The following is a 21,059-nucleotide window of genomic DNA, read 5'->3' as shown; positions in this document are numbered from 1 at the left end:
TAATTCTCACCAACGTACAACACCATGCACATGTGCATTACTGCCCACAACCCTGCACTTCGAAACCAAAGAGTACATTCCACACATCTCTCTCCCTCTCACGCTTTGAAATGCACATCCCACACCTTCTATTCTTGGCAAGACTATTCAACTCCGTGACAGCTCCCACTGAAAGACAGCAAGATTACAAGAAAGAAGAGAAGCGGGCATATGCAGGACCGTCCTACATTAAGGCTAGGGTAAAATAACACACTAAAGTCAGTTAAAATGGTGGTAGTTGTAGGTCATTATAGGGTGCCAAACCACAAGAGCGGCTCTTTCATTACAGATGGTCATCTTGACTGCCCCTACACGACCCAGTAGGGACAGAGGATGCAGTCTCCAACTGTTCAGATCCTTCCCGATTTGTCGTGAGAGTTTCATACAGTTAAGCTTAGTCGTTTGTACTGCTGTTGGTGCTAGCTCAAGTCCAAAATATGGGATAGACTTCACTATTTGGATCTTCGAGGCATTTTGTCCCCCGTTACCGAGTTTCGGCAAAGTCCCAGGAAAAGGAAGGATCTGAGATTTTCCCATATTAACCTTGAATCCAGAAACCCACCCAAAAGACTAATTCTTGTAAAAATGCCAGAAGTGATCTCCCCAGGGAGTAGAGGGAGGCTTGTATATCATCTGCATAGAGGCTTATCACATGCAGCTCTCCCCGACCCCCCTCCCCCCCCCCCCCCCCAATGGAATACTTTCAATATCTGGGTTGTCTCCCACTTTTTGGGCTAGTGGCTCGATATATAAAGCAAACAGGAGGGACGACAGTGGACATCCCTGCCTGGTGCCCTGTTGAATAGTAAAGGGGCGTGAGGAGACCTCATTAACCCTAATTGTAGCCGTAGGGTTATTATAGCAACCCACCACCCAAGAGCGGAAACGGTTGCCTATACCAAAGTGGTGTAAAGTTCTTTCTAGGTGTCCCCAGTCGACCCGGTCGAACGCCTTCTCGACGTCAACCGTTAATAATAGGGCATCCATATTCGTGAGGTGGGCTTTATCAATTAAATGTAGGATCCTCTTGGTGTTATCACAGCCTTGCCGGGTTTGTACAAATCCAGCTTGGTCTGATTCTTTTATACCGGCCATCAATGGGCCTAGCCTCGTCGCCAATATGCCCGTGAACAGTTTCAAATCCACGTGAGAAGGGACACTGGACGGTATGAGCCACATGCTGTTTTGTCCTTCCCAGGTTTGGGCAACACCACTATGGATGCTGACAGCATTCCAGGCAGGATCGATCCCGGTCCGTCGAATGAGTTTGTGTTGTGTCAGTACTGGGGCCAAGATGTGACCCCGGCATTTATAAAAGCCGGTGACTTAAGAAGCTTAAGTTGTGAGATCGCCCGATTACTTTCTCCAGTTTTATGGGGGAGTCCAGCAATTCCGCCTGATCGTTAGTTATCGTGGCTGTATGTGCTCCCTCCGAATACGAGATCATAAGCTGCTCAGACCTAGCTTCCCCTTTAATCAGATCCGCATAGAAGTCCTTGAATGTATGGGCAATGTCTTTGCCATCTATTAACTCTTCACCCTTGTCATTCTTGATAGTCTGGATCTTAGACTGTTGGCTCCTGGCCTAGAGTTTATTTGCCAACATTTGCCCAGTCTTATCCCCTCCAACGTAGTAGTACTTTAATCGTAATGCCGCATATTCCGCCCTATCGAGATACAGCCCTGCCAATTGAGCCCTCGCCGCCTTCAATTGTTTCCATACTCTGGGCGCCCCCGTCTGCCTGTGAACCCTTTCCAATTCTAAAACTTGTGCCCCTAATTGTGTCCTCTTATCTTTTCTTTCCCTATTCTCTGCTGCCGCAATGGCGCTGAGCTTGCCTCTCAATACAGCTTTCAGCGCCTCCCACAGCATAGCCACAGATGTCTGGAGTATCGTTCACCTCCAAGTAATCTTTAATGCAGTTGGTGATCTGTTATCACTACTGCCTTGTGTATCATATATTCCCTCAGCCTCCAGCACCCTGGGGATCTCCGCTGCGGTGGTAGCCGCAAGGAGATTAATACAACATCATTATCGGATAGCGCCGCCGGTATGATGTCAGCAGTCTCTACCAATGTGTTGAGTTCCGTCGTGCCTATCCTGTAATCCAACCGGGCATAGGTGCCATGGGAATAATATGAGTATTGTGCGGTTTGGGGGTGTTTATCCCGCCAGCAGTCCACCATCCCGATGGACTGAAGCCACTCCACCCCTGCCTGTGACAGTGCTCCAGCTTCCGTGTAACGATTCCCGGATCTATCTTTAACTGCGTCCATCACAATGTTTAAGTCTCCTCCCACCACTGTCAAACCTTCTTGCCTAGTCATAACCTCAGCAAAAGCTGTCTGCAGAAAGCGTTCCTGTCCTGAATTGGGGGCGTACACCGAGCCCACCACCTAAATATGGCCCCCCGATTGTATTGTATATGCTAGGAGCCTCCCTATGATTTCAGCACTGTCCTTCAGTTCCCAACGAAACGTTTAGCAATCAAAATTGCCACTCCCGCCTTTTTATCCAAAGAAGAAGAAAATAACTGCTGGGGGAAGGCGTGTGACCACAGCCGGTGCCAATCTTTTGAAAGCAAGTGGGTCTCCTGTAGGAGACACACCTCTCCAAATAGGAGAGGATGGCCTTCCTCTTTACGGGATTATTGAGGCCTTTCACATTCAGTGTGAGAATCTTCAATGAGACATGATTGAGAAGTGACGACCTCGCTGTCTAGCCTTGTTTCAGGTTGTCCATAACATTCCTTTTTATATCTTACCCTGAGGTAACCCTGCCCCCAGGAAGTACTGTGTGCCCATGTAGCCATTCTAAGATACGTACCAGTCCCTCCCCCCCCCCCCCCCTCCCTAACCCCAGCTGAACCCCAACAAAAACCCCATATTGTCCAGGACCCGCAGGTCTAGTTTGCGTGTCCTTGGTGATCTAAAATGCCGGGTTCATTATGTGGCCAAGGAAGAAACAGTAGCTCCAACATGGCCCCCCTTGCCCCAGCGGGAAGCCCCACCGTCCGTCCAGCCCTCTGTTCCAACTTATATGTCCCTTGCCCCTTCAGGTGTCTTCATGGGAGGTGTTCTCCTGGGACAGAGTACAGAACTGCTTGTCGCTCCTGCGCTGTCGTGGTGGGGTCGGGTTTCGCAGATCGCTCCTTCTTGCGGCGGCTACCGACCCACTGCCACTGGCCTTGGACAGCCACAGTCCCTTCTCTCGTTTCCTCCTCCTGGTGTGGGTATTCAATACCTAATATCCAACATGTTTCTTGCAAGGATCTGAGTTGGTGCAGTTTGCCCTCAAGTTTAAAGATCAATCTGAAGGGATGTCCCCAGGATCATGCAATTCCCTGTGCACGTAGACGCGTTGTCGCAGGTCAGAATTGCCTCCTCTTTTGTAAGGTGATCACAGCCAAGTCGTGGTATAAAGCAATAGGATAGTCCTGGTATTTTAGTGGATGTTTATGCCTGGCTTTCCGCAATATCCGTTCTTTCAACTGGAAGTCCGGGAGGAAAGCCAGCATATCTGGCGGTGGTGCTGGCACTCGTCTCTGCATGCCCACCCTGTGTGCCTGGTCTATCTTAATTTCAAAGTCCGGAGTGGCATCCAGTATGCCGGAAGAGCCCCTGTAGGTATTGGGTAATGTCAGCACCTTCTTCTTTGGGAGGAACAATTTTTTATACGAACGTTATTCCGGCCTGATTGTTCTCCAGATCTTCCGGGTGTGCCTGGAGGTCCACTTGTTGTTCCTGCAGCGGGATCACTTCCTGCTGTAGCTATGCCACTTCCTCATCTCGTGTTTGATCCTGTTACTCTGTTAGCCACTCGTTCCCCCACTGCATCTAGGTCCCTGCGAACCTCCTTCGCTTCTGAAGAAAATTCGCTCTTTAGCGACTTCTCTGAGCGTGTTGAACAGCTTTTCCGGAAAGGAGCGGGTGACCGGTGCTTTTGCGGACTCCCGATCCTGCCCCGCTTGTGGTGCTGGTGATGACCGGCCTTTGTCGCCGCTTGTTGTTGGCTACTTGGTCAGCATGCCTTTTAGGGTCCGGTCCTTCTTCCCTTGTAGTGTAGTTCTTCCCCCAGTGCCTCCTCAGGCCCTTGTGTGCTGTGGGCTCCATATGCTCTTTGGGGTGCTGCCTCAGTAAGTTTAGAAGCTCTATGCACGTCAGACCACTCTGTGGGTCCCTGGCACAGGCTGACCGCCGGGGGAGGGGGGGGCGGTAATAAGGGCCCATGGGCCTTCAGGAGCTGTTGCCGCTTTCCCCCGTTGCTTTTTCCCTTATTCCTCTGTGACATCTGTATGATTCCTGGATCGCCTCACCATCTGCCTAATTTCAGGCCCTGCGTAGGTTGGGGCCGTGGCTCCTGGCTCTTTATCCCCTCCGTTGTTCTCTAATGGGCCACAGAACGCTGCCGATCGGTCCCCGCCACCCGACCTCCATGTGCTGTAGACCTCTTGCGTGCACTGCTTTAAGTTCTGTATAGTAAGTGCGCGTTGGGCCTGTGCCTCTCCTGACGTGCTCCCTGGGCCCTAGGGCGGAATCTTCCAGCCTCCTCTGTCGCCCGACTTCACAACTGCACCTTGCCGCCTGTGATCTTGCTTCCCGGAGCGCCTGCGAGTGTCTCTGCAATCCTCTCACGCTACACGGTCCCCCAGTTGTTGTGGGGTTGCGCTCCGCAGGCCCATCCGCTCCGTACTCCGCTCCCCACCGCTAGCGGAGCCCTCAGGTCTCGCTGTGGCGTACCTCCAGTATGGCGTGTCCTCTGTCTCCTTATGCCTCTGCTAGTCCCACTGCTGCAATGTGGGTTGGAGAGTCCAGCCTTGATCTACTGCCTCGGGGTGCTGCCATTTTGTCCTCTCGCCTCCATTGCGTTCTGAGCGGCTATTTCTCACGACGCTTAATCGCCCAGCTCGCTCTGCTGCTCCGTGGAGTCCCCCGACTCTCCATTGACTTTTGGGACCCCTCCCAGCTCCGTCAACAGTAGCTAAATGGCTCGGCGGGCCGATGTAAGCGGGGAGACGATCGAAGCATGTCTTACCCGGTCGCCATCTTGGCCACGCCCCATGATAAACTGTTTTGTCGCTATTTAATTTTGCCCAAAAGCTCTGACGGCGTCTTCAACTGCTGGCAGTGCCATTACCGGGGATGATTAAAGTACGGCAGTATCATCGGCATAGGCCAAACCTTAATCCCAAAACTGTACAGTCTCAGTAATGGAATTGAGGTTGTCATCTTTAATACACGAATATAGGGATCCAGGTGTAGAGCAAATAAAAGCGGAGAAAGAGAATAGCCTTGCCTGGTTCCCTGACCTATCTAGATGAACTCTGATAGCATACCCATATAGGATACCCTGGCAGTCAGAAACGAATAAAATGACTTGCTCCTAATAATGAAACCTGACCCTAATCCCATCTGACATGATAGTCCACACGCCCTGGCAAGAGACCTGTTGAATGCTTTTTCAGCATCCAACAGGATCTCTCACAATGAACCACCAGTATCATCATCCTGCTTCCACACACTACACTTGCTTCAAAAGACTTTCAGATGGATCGCTACAGAAGCAAGAAACAGTCACTGAAGCACACTTCACCAGCAGGCTCGACAACTGCAACACGATCTATGCTGGCATCACCCCGAAACTTCTCAGGAAACTACAGAACGTTTAAAACGCAGCAGCCAGACTGGTCCTCAACACCCCCTGCCTCAGCCGCATCACCGAACACCTTTGTGAACTTCACTGGCTCCCAGTCAGCAAAAGAATCGCCTTCAAGCTCTTCACTCGCGCCTACAAAGCCCTCCATGATGCTGGATCAGCATGTCTGAACCACAACCTTGCATTTCACGTTCCCTCCTGACACCTCCGTTCCACCAGGCTGGCCTTGTCTCCATCCCCCTCATCCACTAGACAAGAACTGGAGGAAGATCCTTCTCCTACCTCGCTGCCAAGACCTGGAACACCCTGCTCCTCCACCCTAGGCAATCCCCGTTGCTGACCCAATTCAGGAAGGATCTCCAGACCTAGCTCTTTGACTGAACACAGACGGATCAGCAGTTCCCCCTCCCCCCCCCCCCCCCCTCCCCCCCTCCCTTCCACAATTGCCTTGAGACCCTCACAGGTGAGTAGCTGCACTATACAAACCCCTGATGGATGGGTTGATTGATGGATTGCTGGATTCCAGCTGACCCATTTAACTCCCTCGCCACATCCAAAGAGGCAATGGCAATATAGACATGGGAAGTGATATCCCGGAAGGGAACAAACCTGTGCTGCATTGAGTCTATCAAGGAAGTGATAATGGCGGTAAGTTGATTCAACAGGACCGGAGTGTAAATTTGAGCCCCAATTTTTCAGGGAGATGGGGCGATATAAGCCACATTTTAAAGGGTCTTTGTTCTCTTTTTTTACAAATATAGAAATATACGTTTCTCCCCAGGATGGCAGAATTGATGTTTAAAAAGCAGATGGGTTTACTAGGAGTCCGAATATTCTTAAACTGCTTATAAAACTGTCGGAATGGTGTCAGGTTGCACTGCTTTGCCGTTTGCCAATTGCATAACTGCCATTTCCATCTTTTCCCATGTGATTATACTGTCTGATGCAATTGTTTGCTCAAGGTCTGCAAGTAAGAGTCTATCAGGTCCTGTGTGGCAGCACATTCTTCCCTATAGACTGAATAGAACTGCTGAATATTTCAGGGCCACTCATAACCACCTGCCCTGCAGAATCCCTACTGCTCCGAATCAGATTACTCTTTACTGTCAGTTGGAAAGCCTATAACTGCCCAATCTCTTCACTATTTTCGAAGCACAGTAGGTGCCTCACCCATATTTAGAACATGCCCTATCCCATATCCATTTCTTTTGCTGCATTTTCAAAAGAATCAATTGTAAAAAGACCTTTTGAGGGGTTCTCTCGACAGTTGAGAAGCCTTTGACAAGATGAATATTCAAGCTTAAGTTGGATAAGCCGTCCCCGCAGCCCAACCTCTGTAGGCCGCTCCTCCTTGCCTTTGCGAATGGTCTAGCTTGTAGTCCGACACAGATCAAAGGCCTTTAGGGTGTCCCAGACCATGATAAGGATCGCTATCCCCCTATTAATATGAATGAATTCCCTCAGCCCGATGCTCATAAAGTTAACATATTGAAGGTCCAGCAATTGCTTACAATCAAAAGTCCGTCTGCGTAAAGGCGAGCGATCAGCCATAAAACTAGGCTTGACAGAGTGAGAATGGGTTGTGATCTGACTCAAACTTAGTGTTTAACGTAATAGCCACAGAAGACAAAGGACTATGGCTGACAAGACATATCCGGCCAGGAGGGTGTCCCGTGCAGGATAGAGTGAAATATAAGTCCTGGCTCGTGCCCCCGACAGACATGCCAGGCTTCACACAGAGTATATGTGATACAGAAGTGCATAATAGATGTTTATGACTTGGCCATCCTCCCCTGAGTCGCTAATGGAGCAGCTGTTGAGTCCACCCCCCGGCTCTATACCCAGATTGCAATCCGCACATGACAATCGGGTCAGATCATGTACTGAGCTCACCCGATAGGCAGTTGAACATAGAGCAGAGGTCTTCAAATGTTTTGATGCCGAGATCCCCTTGTCAAACGTTTTTAGGCGTAAGAACCCCCTTCTGACGGAAATTTCTAGAACTTGGTACTCCTCATCCTAGACAACTATTGACAACCATAAATGCCCCCAATTCCCTCAGCAAATAATTTTTATGGTGGGGAAATATTAAACTATGTTTAGCATACCAAAGGTCAGTGAGTGTGGTGGTGTAATCAAAATTGTAGTTAAAAACAAAAGGCCTAATTTATGAGAAATTGGCGTAGGGCAGCGCCATAAGTCTGATTGCTGCATTGCCCTATGCCAATCTGAAAGGGCAGGAATGCACAGTATTTATGAAATAGGGTGCATTCCTGTCCGTTTGCGCATAAATTGCTGCCAAGCACCAACACAGACAGGATTGTTTTTATATAGGAAAGGGCACCTTCCTTCAGAAAAACAATCCAGAGAGGCGTTTTCCTCTTTTGGTGTGAGCTGCAGAATGTAGCACACATGGAAAGAGGAAAAATACGAGGGAACATTTCTCCTTGTTACGCCTCGGAGCTGCCGCAGGTTTACATGATTTTTTAAATTGTGGCCGCATCAATGCATGGGTGTTGCGTGGGAACCCCATGCAAAGCACATGGAACACCTCCTTGAAGCAGAGTAAGGCAACGCAGTGACAGGCGCTGCTATGTCTTGCTCCATATCTATGATGCCATGCAGGGTGACTTTGCACAGCCTCATAGGTATGGTTGAGACGCTTGCGACGCCGGAGCGGCAAAAAATGATGCTCTGGCCTTGAAAGCCTCTCATAAATAAGCCCCAAAATATTCTGTAAGTTTTTTAGGTCAAATAATGGGCAGTGTAAATGACAAATTAAAACAATTGTTACTCAGTGGGAAATGCACTGTAGTACATTATGAAATCTCTATTAGTTAATGCACTGCAAAGGTCTATGTTTAACTAGAGAGCCACATAATTAAATCTTGACTGGTGCAGTGGAGAATAGTGACGTGTATTTTTAGTGCTGCAAGGTCACAGCCTACGACAGAAAGCACTGTAAATATGCAAGTCATTACTTTATACTTGTATTACACACAGTGCAAAATGTGCAACTAGTTTTACAATAATATGGTGCTTCCAAAATGTAGATTTTAGTAATACCAGAGCGTATGTAATGCAGTTTTCTTTTTTTACATAACTGAACCTTCAACACACCTTTAGGGGTTCTAAGGGCCGTGTAAATCCAGTTCCGTCCAGTTTAACCTGGCAAGTAGATCATCCCTTCCCTTTCGAAAGTAGGGCCACCTTTCACTTTGGAGCACCAGTCCTAGCTGCAGCCAGGGTATGATAGCCTAAAGCGCTAAGCTTTAGCAGTTCCATATTAGCGAGGTGGGTTTACTGAACACAGGCAAGTTGCAGGTTCAGTGTAATGAGATCTTTCCCATTTTATTAACCTTTGCACTATAAAGCATACGTTTGATGTTCCAACTGAGAATCTGGAACTCCAGGTTGTGACCACATGCAGAAACTAATTCCTATGCATAAATGATGGTTCCACTCCATTGATGCCAATACTATTCCTCCTAGTTTTAACGGAATTAACCCAGGTTCATCCCCCAGACCTCAAAACCATTGCCAAAGGCTTGCTACAGTCCTTCACATCCCCCACACCTGAACCCCACTGGTAGTCAAACATGCCACCCAAACGATTTCCTGTCCGGCTCAATCTAGTAGGACTTTGTTGTGTCCGTAGGTGTGCACCACACCAACCCCACACATGTAGAGTTGGCAACTCAACCAGCACCAACCCTCCTCCACCTCCAAGAGTAATTGAAAGGAAAAATAATACTCTAACAGCAGAAATACTCCCATACAGTACAAGAAAAGAAGAAAATGAGGGATCGAGACTTCCATTGATTGCAAACAAAAAGGGAGAAAGAAGGGTGAAAGTGTATTGAAAGGGGAGGAGGAAGAAAGCCATATAAAGCTTGAGGGTAGCTCAGTGCCCGACAGATCGCATGTAAAGTTCCAGTACCAGTCAGAAATTGATCAGGAATATTTCCCTCTAAACCTTAACCAAGTGCTGCGGTCCAGGCTGCAACACAGCTAGTCTTTAGTCCTTAGCATCTCCCCTTCATTTCAGCAAGACCTGAGCCTTTTTCAGTTCCTGGCAGTACGTTTTTTGTCCCTTATAAGTTGATCCTCGGGTTGCAGCAGAGATACCTTACCCCCAAGCTTCAAGAATGATTGTATTGTCTCCTGCAGATACCATCTTTGCTCCACTGTCTCCCGACCGAAGTCTGACACTCCGAAGAAGTCTATTCTGCAGGCATGCACTATTTATTAGGACAGGACAGCTGGAAGATAAGCGGTCAGAACATAAAGTTCCCTATATGGATCAAAATTGCCCTTGGGTATTTGGTAGCCCAACCTTGTTTAGGCTTATGGAATGGGAACCTATGCACGCGCTGTACTTGGCAGTCTATATTCCAGTTGGTAATTGGGGAAAGCCTGTTTGAACAAATAAACAATGCATCTTCTAGGGTCACCCCCTTGTTTCCTTCTGTTATTCTCAACACCCAGAGGTTGTTGCGTCTCATCCAGTTCTCAACATCCTCCAGTTTCTGTGATAATAGACTAATTTGCCCTTGTGCTGTTTCATTTGATGCCTCATACTGTGCGTAGATGACAACAGACTGGCAGATTGGGTTTCTATGTCCGAGGCGACCGTGTAGAATATCCATGTTTTTACATCAAAAGGGAGTCACCATTCCTAAGGAAAGAGAGAAAGAAGGGAATTAAGAGGTACTCTCGTCGTGTGCTACTCTAATTGTCGGGGCAGTGTGACCTCATCTTGATGCCCTCACACACCCCGAAGGATGTCATGCATCATCATTGGGCTTTTGCTCCTTGTCGGGCCGGCACTGCAATGCCCTACGGGTCCCCCGAAGGATCTCTTTTTTGGAGATCTTTTGATGAAGCTGTATGGGTGCGAATCTTCATGGAATTATTCCAAGAATATGGCCCAGTTATCTGCACACAGTTTCGGGGCGGTTCGTGGAGGAGAGCTTTGAGAAAAATGGGGTTAAAAAAAAGGGTGCACTACCCATGTTAATTCCCATAGGACCTGTCTACACTATTACAGCCCGAACTGCTTGACGGAGATGCACCAAATTTGGTAGTAAGGTAGGTTCGGTTATCCAGATTGTGATTTTTTTATTTGGTGTTAATCCATTTAGTAGTTATGTGAGAAACTTATGAAAATACATTTACTGATATCCTTGGCCGCGATGACTTTGCAAAAAAAGATGAGCTTGTGCAGGCAAATGTAGAGCTCTGATTGGCTGCCAACAATTCAACGAGGAAGGGTTGGCAGCCATCTTGGGACTCTCCTTAAACAGAGTCCTCCAAAAAAAGTTCCCAAAAAAAGGGGGGGGGGGGTCAGGACAGGAATACCCTGACCCCATAAAGTTGATCCAGGGGTTTGAATTGCTGCAAAATTGAGATTTGCGCTTTCGAGGCAAAAAAATGTTTTAAAAGCCAGTGCAGGCTCCTGTGCCTGCTATTAAATACCCCTGGGTTGGCCAGGTTCCTGGGGCATAGCATAAAAATAGGAGGGCCCCTTCTAGGCCTTATGAAAGCCACGGGGACTGCCACTACCCTGGTGCATATGTAAATAAATTTGGAGAGCCACGTCACCCCCCCCCCCCCCCCCCCCCTCCCTGCTTCCCCAGTGACGACCACCTCCCCGGGACACTTTGCAATGTGTGGGTGAGCCTACTGGGTCTCCCTGCAGCCCTGGGGACTGCAACCTCCCCGGAGCATATGTAAAATAATGCAGGGGGGTGCGCAGCCCCAGGATCTGCTACCTCCCCGGGGCACTTTGTAATATGTGTGCAAGCGAGCCACTTGGCCCACCCGCAGCCCAGTGCACTGCCACCACCCCAGGGCATATGTAAAATAATTTTGGGCCCTGAGGCCTCTCCCTTAGCCCTGGGGACCACCACCTCCCTAGGCAATTTATCGACAATAAGGGGGGGGGGGGGGAAACTATGAGCCCCTCTCCCCGCAGACTGGGGACCGGCACCTCCCTGGGGCTGAAATACCTTCATGTAGGGGTCCATCACGGATCCCTAGCCCCGGGGACCGCCACCTCCTTGGAACTATGCAAATTTGAGTATAGAGAAACAGATAAAAGCATTGCTTTGTCAGACAGGGTGCTGGCTTTCAGTAGCCCCCTGTATCTCAAAGTAATGTAGGACTCGCAAGAGGCGGGGAGCCGGCAGGAACCACAGGTACCTTCAGGCTCCCCCTGCGGTCCACAGCTTAAGTCATTGGGTGACCAGGGTAGGACCAGGGCACCCAGAATAGAGACTGGGTCCCGGGGGATGGGGTCCCCAGAGCCAAAAGCCGCCCAGGAAAGGGAGCCTTGCGGTCTACCTCCCCTAGCTATTTTCATTTTTTAAACAATGGCCGCGGGCATTGGGTCCCTGGGTCCAAAATCGGCTGGGGGAGGGGAGCCGCGCAGCCCCCTCCTTTAATTTAGGAAAGCAAAATATGATGAAAAGACTGGGCCCCGGGGTAATGGGTCCGTGAGTCCAAAATAAGACCAGGGAAGGGGGAGCCCCACCCCCTGAATAAACCAAACATTTTTTTTAAAGCTGCACCATCCCTCTGCAAACGCACCTCTTGGTGCGCAACTGGTTGGGTTTAAAGTCCCCTTGGGTGCAAAGGGTCCTTGGGGGCCAACAACCCCTCCTGTTACCTCCAGTAAGTCTTACACATGGGTTTTGCTGAGAGGTGATTGGAGGCCCCGCCCCCCTTTCTCCACCACTTTGCAGACACGCCTCCTGGCGCACAACTGATGGGGGGAGGGGGGGTGGTAATACACTCCAATTGGCTGCTAAGGGTCCTTGGGGGCCAGCTACCCTTCCTGTTACCTCCAAGAAGTCCCACACAGGGGGATTTCCGAGAGGTCGTCGAAGGCCACTCCCCCTCTCTCCACCACACTACAAACGCGCCGCCTGTCACACTACTGGTTGGGGTATGAAGTCCTCTTGAATGCTGAGGGATGTTGAGGGCCAAGAAACCCTCCTGCTACCACCAGTAAGTCTCATAAAGTGGGATTCCTAAGAGCTGGTCGGGGGGTTCTCCCCCTTTATCCACCATTCTGCAAACACGACTACTAGTTAAAAAAGCCATAAAAATTCACTTTAAAACAACAAAGGTTACAGGGACGTTCTAGTTGGAAAAAGGATTTTTTTTTTTTAACTTAGAAATTCATTGAAAAAAACTAAGTTACAGAGACGTTCTACTTAGGCTCAAGTTTCACTTACAAAACAAGTAAAATTCAGCAGTTACAGTTAGCTGAGCTAATTATAGCTTGCGCCCCTGCAATGCCCTGCTTATGACCTCACATCATTACATTACTCATGACATGGTCGGTGACATAATTGATGACATCTCAAATTACATCACTGATGACATCATCCAGTGAGTAAGTGTTCCATAAATGTTTCAGACTTATATATACTAAGCTACTGCATAAGTTAAATTACTATTAACTCTGTACTACTGAGTGATACTATTTCTGACATGTCATTGAGTGTTTGTGTGACTGTCTTTATCAGTGTGTGAGTGGGTGTCTGAGTGGCTGTGTGAGAGGCTGTGCGGATCAGACAGTGGGTGTGTAAGTGGCTCTATAGGTCTGTCAGTGTGTCTGTGAATTGGGTTGAGTGCTTTTCTGGGTGTGTGAGTGGTTGTATAGGTGAGTGTGTGGATGTGAGAGTGGTTGTATGGGTGAGTGGTTGTAAGGGTGTGCGAGTAGGTATCTGAGTAGCTGTGTGAGAGTGGTCCCATGGGTGTGTGAGGGGGTGTGGGGGTCTCTGAGTGGTTGTGAGTGGTGGTGTGGGTGAGTTTGAGTGGTTCTGTGGATGTCATCAGTGATGTTTGATATGCCATTAGTGATGTCACTGACCATGTCATCAGTGATGTCACTGACCATGTCATGAGTAATGTAATGATGTGAAGTCATAAGCAGTGCGTTGCGGGGTCGTAAGTTATAGTCAGCTCAGGTAACTACAACTACTGATTTTCTATGGTATTGTGCGCGACATCTGAGCCGAACTATAACGCCCCTGTAACCTTTGGTTTTTTTCTCTCTGTGTGTATATACACATCTGTTCATAATGCAAAGAGCTTCCTTTTCAGATTGACAGACTGGGGAAGAAACAACCTTACCCTACAGATCGGTATGGGGTAGTACACTTGAGTATAGGTAACATGAATGCTGCACTAGAAATATATTGTGGAGGCAATATTATGACTTTATCAAATGTATTGGTATCAAGCGTACTTTGTATCAGGATTTTTCATACCATTCTCTGATTCTGAGTTTTCATTGGATTTTAAATTCATGTCATTTTTAGATGGGCTCACTGTTGTCCATAACAAACTGAATTAATTTACCTATAACAAGCAATCCATTGATAGCCTTCTTAAAATTGCCGCGGTAGTACACCAGATGTTTTGGCCTTACCAGTGCATGTTTAGTACTGTTAGCATTTATATTTCATGGCGTCTTCTTATTTGCACGGTATTATTTTGTCACCAGTGCTCTGAAGTCCCAGGGTGTTCTCATTTTAGGTGACATTCAGCCGAGTGACTCCTAGACACATTATTTCTTGTACCGCGCGGTGCATCTTGGGGGCGGAAGGTTGGTTGTGCCCCAGCAAGCCCTTCCCGGTAAGCGATGGTGTACGTCGGGGATGCAGCCTTGCTGCAGACATTGCGCGTCTCACGTTGAAAGCAGCCGCTGCCAGTGAATCTCGGGTGACTAAAAGATTAAAATATTCAAGTCTGGAAGCTTCTAGAGAGGGGTGGGGTGAGGAGTCGCGGCCTGAAATATTCAGCGCTTGTGCAGTGCGGGCTGGCAGCTTCTCGTGTTAGATGTCAGAGAAAGATCCGGAAACCGCAGAGTCCTGTGTGGCCAGCTCTTCGCCGGCGCCTGCTCACAAATATACCCTTGTTCTGTATTCTAGGCCACATCCTTCCCTCGTGCGTTTCGTCCTTTCTCCTTCCATTACCTTGCTCTTTCCTGTTTGTTTATCCTTGCCGTTCCTGCTTCCTTATGTTCTCCTCTCTATCATCTCTCTCCCTCTCCTCCTCTCTCCACGTCCCAGTCCCTGTTGTGTCCCACATCCTTTAGCCCATTTCCCTCATCTCTGCTTCTCCGTATTTTTTATCCTTTACTTGCTAAATTGCATTTAGCCCTCTATTTCTCCATCCCAAACTTTTCTCCCTACCTTAAGCATTCCCCTTCTTATTTTCTCCTCTACCTCAGTTAGGTGGAGTACATGCATGCCATCATTTTAGAGCAGACCAGTGAGAGATTAAAAAAAAAAAAAAGGTTGGCAGAATGTATTTCCCTGCTGACTTCTATTGGAGCAGACCCACTCTGCCTGAATTTCGTCTATTGGTATTTATGGTGACAATCAGCATTTCATTTTTGGCAGTTTACTAACATAGCAAAAACAAAAACAGAATTGTAAACTCTGTTTGTTTTGCGCTATGTAGAATTGCCAAAAGTAAAATGTTGAGGCCTGTCACATGCTCGAATCTCCCCCTCTAAGAATTAAGAACAAAGTGTTAACTTTTGATGTCATAGGTAATTCTTGGAGGGGGGATTGGGGCCAGAGTGACAGGCATCAACATTTTATTTTTGGCAGTTGTATAAAACTCCAAATATGGCTTCTGCATGCAGGAATCTGGAGGCGGAGACTAGCCTTGAAACGGGTAGTCTCCAGCCTGAATCAGGAGGGTTGGTATGTTTGGGAGGGAGCAGGAGCTGCCCCTGTAGATAGGGTGACCAGGCATACCAGATTTGCGGGGACGGTGCCGGGTTTTCACCACCTGTCCCAGCAGATTTCTGCAAACTTGGCTCATGTCTCAGTTTTTAAAAAGGTTGAGCTGAAAACTGTAAGCGGCACTTTTTTAGGTGTTCCAAAGCAGGGCTAGTTAGCAGATGTGTTAAATAAGCAATTTAATTAACAGGCATGAGACTGGTTTCAAAAGTTACATTTTATTTATTTTCTTGGTGCCTCTTCTGTATTTCTATCTTGATGAGGGCTGTCATTCTGTGCCACTCCCTTGAAATAAAGTTGTAGTCCTTCCATTTTTGTGAAATGTCCTGGTTTTTGGTCCTCAAGATCTGGTCACCCTGCCTATAGATCTTATCTCGAACTCTAAACTTTAGGTTGGGTAGCAACCAAGGAAAGGGAGGCACAGAAGGACAGGAGGTATGATTGTGTTAGTCCGCAGAGGCCCCTGAAAATACCCAGACTCACACCGATAAAGTAGATATTTATGCATTATTGAACATAGAGGGGAATTCTCTGTTTTCTGTCAAAGTACTGGTATGTTTTTTTGCAAAGCGAAACAATAGGATGACAATTGATCAATATTTGCTGGAGTGGGGGATTGTAGTGATTCCTGAACCTGAGTATCCCCACACTGTCCTCCCTGAGAAGCCTGTGACTGCTCGCTCCCACTGACAGTCACATTCAGAAAGGGCTGTTTTCCTGGCCCAGTTTGTAGACTCGCAGAAAGACCGGCCCTGGGTCAGCCATGGCCAAAGGCCACACCCCACATTTGTGGCCCAAAAGCCTCTGCCTGTCCCTTGGCCACCTGAACAGGGTCTGACAACTATGCATTTTTAATAGCCGCGGCTGGAAACACCCGATTTACAACATTCTTTACAACTGTTACTGTTCTACGCATTTAATGTGTAAATTGATGAGGTATTTCTTTTGCAGAAATAACCGTGAATCATAATTTTCTCTTGATGCGGTCTCATAACTGTGCTATATATGCTGAGTCTAACTCAAACTTTATTCTTCCTCCCTTTGGCTTGAACTGAAGTGCTTGACCAAGCTACTCTGGAGAGGAAAGAGGGTTTGAAGGCCTAATTTTCATTGTTGTACCGATTACCCTACATCCTCCTCCGTCAGCCTGTGCAGTCTTACCTTTGATACTGTAAGTCTGTAAACCTCAAGGAGAAGGCAAAAGCCTCCACAGTCGCTTTGACAAACCTCTTCATATCACACTGAAGATGAGCTGGAAGACTTGGAGACTGTTACCAGATTGGTGTAGTAAGATATAGCAAAAAAGCAATGCCTTACCTCAATTCAGCTGAACTCGTTGCTACATTTTTATCCTCTGTTCATAGGGAAAAAGATTGGTAAAATGATTTCCCCAAATCAGTGTAACCTTTCCGGACAGAGCATTAGCACTTAAACGGTAGTGCATGGTTTTTATTTAAATCGGCACAACTTTTGTACGTGTTTCTGGAGTTAAATTTCTAATTTCTGGGGAAATTAATTTACTCTAACTCTCAAATATTCCTGCTTAGACCTAGTTTTCTGATAAACTGCTGTCAAATGTCCCTTAGCTTTCTTGACAAGTCAGTGCGGTTGACTTGAATTAATTGGGTCTTAAAACTAACATATTTGGTTTCAAAATGTGAACATTTTCATACTGTTCTTATATTTTGATTAGTGTGAATTTGAAATCGAGTTTGTGTAGTGTAGACCCCGATTCAATGTACTTCCTTCTGTATCCGCGTGAGTGTGGGGCTGGGTTGTAGGCAAGCTGAAACAGCTTTTTCTGAACACAGACCGCTTGGTGGACCATTCAGACTAGGATTCAAAGCAGCGGAAACCTTGAGGCCATGATGACTCGAGTAATGCTCTGTAATCCGTCCACTTTAAGGTTCTTTGTGTAATCTTATGTGTAGTTGAGGGAAGAATTGTCTTGGTCCACAGTGGGATGCTTTTACTGCATCTGTCTTGGCCTGGTAATGAAAACGGGGTCGTTCAACGATGGGTGACTAGTAAAACTACTCAAGAAGACTCTAAATTTGACACATACATAGGAGTCACACACTTGATTCGTTTTATCGGGATAACACCTGGTACTTGGAATTTCTTGGTTCCATGTGAAATAAAGACTGCAGAGATCTCGGTTGCAAAAATATAGGACATTCAAAATATAGACTGCCAAAATCCCAAACTTTCATAAGTATTTCTCTACCGAAGTTAGGTTCTGTATAGTGGATTACGTTTGTTTATTCAAGATGGTGTTGCCTGTAGTTTAGTTTTGGAAAATTCCACAGAAAGATTGAGTTTTAGCATGTATTGGTACCGGGTTAATGTACCATTCTCTGTCCAGTCTTGCGTGGTTGTGGGGCATGCTTGATAATAGCTTATGGTATCGATTAATTTGTTTCAAGGGAGGTATTTATGCAAGGCTGAGAATTTGACTGTCCAAATCGGAGTTTATTTTCGCCAAAGAGATTCTTAAAGTCTTATTTTGCATGCTAGGAATTATTCCTGGCCCTAGGTTTTGACAACACCTCTTTGAGCATAATTTTTCTTTTAAAATATTATTGAACACTCTCAGCCTGGAAAAGAAATTGGATTGCTTCAATAGGGAACCGAAAACATCTAATTACCCTTCCTTTCTCCTAGATTGCTTTTTTCCATCCTCCTCCGTCCTTTAGTTAATCTCTTGCGGGTGGTTCTGAGCGTGAGTCATTCGAGGGGAAAGCATTTCTTTTACTAGTTTAACGAGTATTTGTGCTTTAAATGTTTGTCAGATGTATGAATTCTAAGGGGACCCTTTTGTGATGGTGAAGTTCCTTCAAGGCTAACTAAGACTTTACCCCAAAGGTGCAAAACGTTTTACCCATATCGAGGTTCTTTGCTACAGTGTCCCTCTGCCTCAAACTAACATTGAGGAAGGGGTGATGTTTAAATTGTTTGTAGAGGCATCCGGTGCTTAATTTGTGCAGATGGTCGCAGGGTGTGGGAATGCTGGCACTTCTTTTTTGGGGACCAGAAGTTATTCTTCTTCATCAAACATTGACCCAAAGCAAAATGGAGAGAAGCTGAAATTGGAGCTAGAAAGAGGAAGCAAGACCTAGGATAAGTGACTGAGAGGGAAAGTAGGGACACAAAAGGAACCAGCAAGAGTGAGATAAGGAGGCAAAGTGTAGAGATAGGTGGAGAAAGACCTGCGATTACATCAAGACTAGGCAACCTCGGTATTGGGCAAAGCTGCTAGTGGAATCCGAAGAAAACTTTGGGCCCTGCAATTTTTGTTTTTATGTACCTGTTTAGCATTGGGAGTAGTTTCTTTGCTATTGGAAAAAGTCAAAACTAATAAACCTTGTTTGGGTGTTGCTCATAAAATTGTTGGTAAGTCAATGGCCATTTCAAGACAATCCAGATTGATTTTTTGTGGTTTCTTATTTATTGTGCTTTTTGCTTAGTTGATTCTGTCAGATTGACACAATGAAATATTTACAGTTACACCGTGGCGAACATTTTGCATTTTCAGTACATGGAACTGTGCAAGGACGTGGATGCCAGAACCTATCTAGGGTTGCTCTCTTCAAACTTGTTATTGCCCTAAGCATTCTAGGTTTAACAGATGCACCATGTAAAGTTAAGGACTAAATATGTTCTTGGGCTTTTATGTATTAGTGTGATCTTTGGGATCCATTTTGAGCACGTGCACTGCTGTGGCTACTAAGTATGCTGGAAACCAGGTGCAACAGAAAGCCGGGCTAACAATTACAGGTAAGTACGTTCTGACTTTTTCACCGTTGCTTACACAAGCGCACTTGCCAATCTGTCTCCATCTCACAGCATATAAAAAGAAAACGTAACCGAGAATGGTAATTAAGGTGTAACAATCATATTTTTATTTGCATCACTGAAAATGGGTACCTCCGGTATTATAGCAACTCTTCCCTCTGTATTTTCAGTGAAAGGAACTTTATGTAAATGACTCATTTAGATAGTTCGGATGAATAAAGTCGTCAGAATTAGTCATTTTGGGCTTGGAACACCTCTGCACAGCTGGGGTGCGGAAGATAGCGTGGCTCGTGACTGGTGGCGGCGCGTGGGAGGGGGCCCCAGCCGTTCGCAGGGATGCTCATTAGCTGGTGCGCGCGCCGCCTGCTCTCCTCGGCCCACCTTGCCTTGCTTCGCCAGGTTACTCAGCCGCCTTTAGACACCTTCGTAATAATGTATTGACCCGTGGCTGCTGCCAGTCCCTGGCCAAGCTCAGCTGTTCACACCCACGGCTCTAAAGAGTATAAGGTTACTGCTTAATTTATACAAAGAAGCGTGCAGGAGCCCCACGTTTTCTTTAAGAGCCTGCTCTTGAAACTCGGAATGCTAAATACAAAGGTTGGTTAGTCTGAATTCCTCCTCTGCCTCTTTCTTCTAATTCCCTACACGTTCTCTCACTCTTGCAGGTTCTTTGTCATCCATTCTTTCTCCTTTTGTCAGTTTGCTTTTTGTTTTACTTCCTCCTTTTTTTCTGCCTTGCTATAGTTTGGTTTGTCTGATGATAAAAAAAGATACTCAAAAAGAGGGTCACTTCCCAGCTTTTCAAATTAAGCACTGTTTATGGGGTTATCGGTAGTCATTATATGTTTGCTTCCAGGCATCCCTTTAGTTTCACAAAGGATTAGGAGTAGAAAGTAGCTGGTGTTCCGAAGGCAGGACAAGGACGTGGACTACTCAGTTTCTTATTTCAAGACACTGTACCTTTGAGTAGTGGACTGTTCAAACTCTAGATGGGCGATGGTGATCGAAAGAGGTAGGCGTTGCTTGGTAATCTGGTAGTAGCAGATGGTCCATAAAAGCCACGACTTTGTTGTGCTGAAAAAGATGACTTGAAATTTGCCTTGTTTTTGACAGTTGGTGAAAAAATGAGGTTTTTGAGCATTGTTACATTGCCTGGTAGTTTTAATGTGAATTTCAAAGCCTTTAGGACACTTTGGCGGCTATTGCCCCAAATTATAGGTAGTTTGTCATCTGTTGGTAGCAGATATCATGCAAGTCAAGACTTTGCCGTACTGAAGAAAACATGATTAGAAATTTGCCATGTTCCTGGGCGTTGTAAAAAAAAAAAAAAGTTTTGGAGCACTGTTACATGTAGCTGTTTAACAAAAGAAAAAAATTAAGAGTTCTCATGAAACAGTGGGGCTGGTGGCCCAAATTAGCTGAAGTGACATCAAATTCCATCTGATTGCTTATGTTTAAAAAAGTGACAAATATAGAAATTCGAAGGAATGAAGCAATTTTATAGAGCGCATGGTTACACCCGGGTACCATAAATCAAAGGGAACATGTTTTGTAACTGGGAAACGAGGCTTAATCTTGTTTCCTGCTTAAAAAATCAGTGAATACTTTGTAACGCTAGAGTACACCACAGTGCACCTTGTTATGAACTGTATATAACCCCAGTGGCAAAGTTGCCTCATGATGGACTTAATCGATTTGTGATAGTGGCTGTGGATCACAAATGCCCATCAAAGGGGCTGATATTTGTGGGTGTCTTGGAACAAAGGTCATGCCAACAAATGTTCTCAGTTCTAAATAAATAC

At 46.5% G+C, this 21,059-nt stretch overlaps 1 protein-coding gene across 4 annotated transcripts in view; it reads left to right on the top strand.

Annotated features, from left to right (window-relative positions):
• Positions 1 to 21,059, top strand: part of PC (pyruvate carboxylase) — a 2,056,240-nt gene that overhangs the window by 955,706 nt on the left and 1,079,475 nt on the right. The window lies entirely within an intron of this gene.

Source organism: Triturus cristatus, chromosome 9 (assembly GCF_964204655.1).
Source record: "Triturus cristatus chromosome 9, aTriCri1.1, whole genome shotgun sequence".
In the NCBI taxonomy this organism is placed as follows: domain Eukaryota; kingdom Metazoa; phylum Chordata; class Amphibia; order Caudata; family Salamandridae; genus Triturus; species Triturus cristatus.
Note: the sequence above shows the minus strand (reverse complement) of the source record. Positions and strands in the feature narration are given on the sequence as shown.